Source organism: Rhipicephalus sanguineus, chromosome 1 (assembly GCF_013339695.2).
Source record: "Rhipicephalus sanguineus isolate Rsan-2018 chromosome 1, BIME_Rsan_1.4, whole genome shotgun sequence".
NCBI classification, from domain to species: Eukaryota; Metazoa; Arthropoda; class Arachnida; order Ixodida; family Ixodidae; genus Rhipicephalus; species Rhipicephalus sanguineus.
This window is the reverse complement of record NC_051176.1, coordinates 92,440,954-92,445,657: the sequence shown is the minus strand read 5'-3', so window position 1 is coordinate 92,445,657 and position 4,704 is coordinate 92,440,954. Positions and strand designations below refer to the sequence as shown.

The window sequence follows — 4,704 nt, the reverse complement described above, 5'->3', positions numbered from 1 at the left end:
TATCCCTCGCATACTTACCTGAAGCATCAAGAGCGTCTGCCAGACCGAGGCCCTCGCTATGAATAAGGAAAGATGTTAATTTCAAGGGCTCTTTTCTTGTTATACACAATATTATGAGAACTAACAGACAATAGGCCAAGGAAAGTATAGGGGATGTTTTTAGTAGTAAATGTAAGGTAATGTGAAGAAAGAAAAGTGGACGAAAAGATAGCTTGCCGCGGGCAGGTCCCGAACCTGCGACCTTCGAATAACGCGTCCGATGCTCTACCAACTGAGCTACCGCGCGGCCATCCCCCCGTCCACTTTATAGGGTATATGTGTACATTTAAACGTGGGAGCGTCAGTCAGCGCCGCCAGTAGCCATGACGGCGAGTGTGGAACACTCTTTTTCTGCCTGTTGGCGTCACGTAGCACGTGAACTTATACGAGCTGGCAGCTGACCAATAATCCCTAGCATACTACCTGAAGCATCAAGGTCTGCCAGAACGAGGCCCTCGCTATGAATGAAGGAAAGTAGAGTGTTAATTTCAAGGGCTCGTTTTCTTTGTTATACACAATATTAATGAGAACTAACAGACAATAATGCCAAGGAAGTATAGGGGATGTTTTTAGTAGTAAATGTAGGTAATGTGAAGAAAGAAAAGTGGACGAAAAGATAGCTTGCCGCGGGCAGGGACCGAACCTGCGACCTTCGAATAACGCGTCCGATGCTCTACCAACTGAGCTACCGCGGCGGCCATCCCCCGTCCACTTTATAGGGTATTATGTACATTTAAACGTAGGAGCGTCAGTCAGCGCCGCCAGTAGCCATGACGGCGAGTGTGGAACACTCTTTTTCTGCCTGTTGGCGTCACGTAGCACGTGAACTTATACGAGCTGGCAGCTGACCAATAATCCCTCGCATACTACCTGAAAGCATCAAGTCTGCCAGAACGAGGCCCTCGCTATGAATGAAGGAAAGAAGTGTTAATTTCAAGGGCTCGTTTTCTTTGTTATACACAATATTAATGAGAACTAACAGACAATAATGCCAAGGAAAGTATAGGGGATGTTTTTAGTAGTAAATGTAAGGTAAATGTGAAGAAAGAAAAGTGGACGAAAAGATAGCTTGCCGCGGGCAGGGACCGAACCTGCGACCTTCGAATAACGCGTCCGATGCTCTACCAACTGAGCTACCGCGGCGGCCATCCCCCCGTCCACTTTATAGGGTATATATGTACATTTAAACGTGGGAGCGTCAGTCAGCGCCGCCAGTAGCCATGACGGCGAGTGTGGAACACTCTTTTTCTGCCTGTTGGCGTCACGTAGCACGTGAACTTATACGAGCTGGCAGCTGACCAATAATCCCTCGCATACTACCTGAAAGCATCAAGTCTGCCAGAACGAGGCCCTCGCTATGAATGAAGGAAAGAAGTGTTAATTTCAAGGGCTCGTTTTCTTTGTTATACACAATATTAATGAGAACTAACAGACAATAATGCCAAGGAAAGTATAGGGGATGTTTTTAGTAGTAAATGTAAGGTAAATGTGAAGAAAGAAAAGTGGACGAAAAGATAGCTTGCCGCGGGCAGGGACCGAACCTGCGACCTTCGAATAACGCGTCCGATGCTCTACCAACTGAGCTACCGCGGCGGCCATCCCCCCGTCCACTTTATAGGGTATATATGTACATTTAAACGTGGGAGCGTCAGTCAGCGCCGCCAGTAGCCATGACGGCGAGTGTGGAACACTCTTTTTCTGCCTGTTGGCGTCACGTAGCACGTGAACTTATACGAGCTGGCAGCTGACCAATAATCCCTCGCATACTACCTGAAAGCATCAAGTCTGCCAGAACGAGGCCCTCGCTATGAATGAAGGAAAGAAGTGTTAATTTCAAGGGCTCGTTTTCTTTGTTATACACAATATTAATGAGAACTAACAGACAATAATGCCAAGGAAAGTATAGGGGATGTTTTTAGTAGTAAATGTAAGGTAAATGTGAAGAAAGAAAAGTGGACGAAAAGATAGCTTGCCGCGGGCAGGGACCGAACCTGCGACCTTCGAATAACGCGTCCGATGCTCTACCAACTGAGCTACCGCGGCGGCCATCCCCCCGTCCACTTTATAGGGTATATATGTACATTTTTTTTTTTTTTTTTTTTTTTTAACGTGGGAGCGTCAGTCAGCGCCGCCAGTAGCCATGACGGCGAGTGTGGAACACTCTTTTTCTGCCTGTTGGCGTCACGTAGCACGTGAACTTATTACGAGCTGGCAGCTGACCAATAATCCCTCGCATACTACCTGAAAGCATCAAGTCTGCCAGAACGAGGCCCTCGCTATGAATGAAGGAAAGAAGTGTTAATTTCAAGGGCTCGTTTTCTTTGTTATACACAATATTAATGAGAACTAACAGACAATAATGCCAAGGAAAGTATAGGGGATGTTTTTAGTAGTAAATGTAAGGTAAATGTGAAGAAAGAAAAGTGGACGAAAAGATAGCTTGCCGCGGGCAGGGACCGAACCTGCGACCTTCGAATAACGCGTCCGATGCTCTACCAACTGAGCTACCGCGGCGGCCATCCCCCCGTCCACTTTATAGGGTATATATGTACATTTAAACGTGGGAGCGTCAGTCAGCGCCGCCAGTAGCCATGACGGCGAGTGTGGAACACTCTTTTCTGCCTGTTGGCGTCACGTAGCACGTGAACTTATACGAGCTGCAGCTGACCAATAATCCCTCGCATACCTACCTGAAAGCATCAAGTCTGCCAGAACGAGGCCCTCGCTATGAATGAAGGAAAGAAGTGTTAATTTCAAGGGCTCGTTTTCTTTGTTATACACAGTATTAATGAGAACTAACAGACAATAATGCCAAGGAAAGTATAGGAGATGTTTTTAGTAGTAAATGTAAGGTAAATGTGAAGAAAGAAAAGTGGACGAAAAGATAGCTTACCGCGGGCAGGGACCGAACCTGCGACCTTCGAATAACGCGTCCGATACTCTACCAACTGAGCTACCGCGGCGGCCATCCCCCCGTCCACTTATAGGGTATATATGTACATTTAAACGTGGGATCGTCAGTCAGCGCCGCCAGTAGCCATGAGGGCGAGTGTGGAACACTCTTTTCTGCCTGTTGGCGTCACGTAGCACGTGAACTTATACGAGCTGGCAGCTGACCAATAATCCCTCGCATACTACCTGAAAGCATCAAGTCTGCCAGAACGAGGCCCTCGCTATGAATGAAGGAAAGAAGTGTTAATTTCAAGGGCTCGTTTTCTTTGTTATACACAATATTAATGAGAACTAACAGACAATAATGCCAAGGAAAGTATAGGGGATGTTTTTAGTAGTAAATGTAAGGTAAATGTGAAGAAAGAAAAGTGGACGAAAAGATAGCTTGCCGCGGGCAGGGACCGAACCTGCGACCTTCGAATAACGCGTCCGATGCTCTACCAACTGAGCTACCGCGGCGGCCATCCCCCCGTCCACTACATTTCCATCCCCCCGTCCACTACATTTACTACTAAAAACATCCCCTATACTTTCCTTGGCATTATTGTCTGTTAGTTCTCATTAATATTGTGTATAACAAAGAAAACGAGCCCTTGAAATTAACACTTCTTTCCTTCATTCATAGCGAGGGCCTCGTTCTGGCAGACTTGATGCTTTCAGGTAGTATGCGAGGGATTATTGGTCAGCTGCCAGCTCGTATAAGTTCACGTGCTACGTGACGCCACAGGCAGAAAAAGAGTGTTCCACACTCGCCGTCATGGCTACTGGCGGCGCTGACTGACGCTCCCACGTTTAAATGTACATATATACCCTATAAAGTGGACGGGGGGATGGCCGCCGCGGTAGCTCAGTTGGTAGAGCATCGGACGCGTATTCGAAGGTCGCAGGTTCGGTCCCTGCCCGCGGCAAGCTATCTTTTCGTCCACTTTTCTTTCTTCACATTTACCTTACATTTACTACTAAAAACATCCCCTATACTTTCCTTGGCATTATTGTCTGTTAGTTCTCATTAATATTGTGTATAACAAAGAAACGAGCCCTTGAAATTAACACTTCTTTTCTTCATTCATAGCGAGGGCCTCGTTCTGGCAGACTTGATGCTTTCAGGTAGTATGCGAGGGATTATTGGTCAGCTGCCAGCTCGTATAAGTTCACGTGCTACGTGACGCCAACAGGCAGAAAAAGAGTGTTCCACACTCGCCGTCATGGCTACTGGCGGCGCTGACTGACGCTCCCACGTTTAAATGTACATATATACCCTATAAAGTGGACGGGGGGATGGCCGCCGCGGTAGCTCAGTTGGTAGAGCATCGGACGCGTTATTCGAAGGTCGCAGGTTCGGTCCCTGCCCGCGGCAAGCTATCTTTTCGTCCACTTTTCTTTCTTCACATTTACCTTACATTTACTACTAAAAACATCCCCTATACTTTCCTTGGCATTATTGTCTGTTAGTTCTCATTAATATTTGTGTATATATATATATATATATATATATATATATATATATATGAGTGGCGTTTTTTTTTAAATGTCTTCCACGCTTAAAACGTTTGTAATCAAAATGGGGTAATTCCTTATTGGAACGTGGACTCAATAAAGCAGTTTCGAATCGAAAATGAGCCAAACCCTACACCTGTTTCAAACTGAGCCGGACCCATTAAACCGCAGCGAGTGCGTGCGGCGAATATTTCGACGCAAGAGGGTGGTTTCAAC

General features: G+C 46.4%; 1 non-coding gene across 1 annotated transcript; it reads left to right on the top strand.

The window, feature by feature from the left end:
- Positions 1 to 3,827: 3,827 nt before the first annotated feature.
- Trnar-gcg (transfer RNA arginine (anticodon GCG)) lies at positions 3,828 to 3,899 on the top strand. Its single transcript has one exon. It is a non-coding gene; the product is annotated as a tRNA-Arg (tRNA).
- Positions 3,900 to 4,704: the final 805 nt, after the last annotated feature.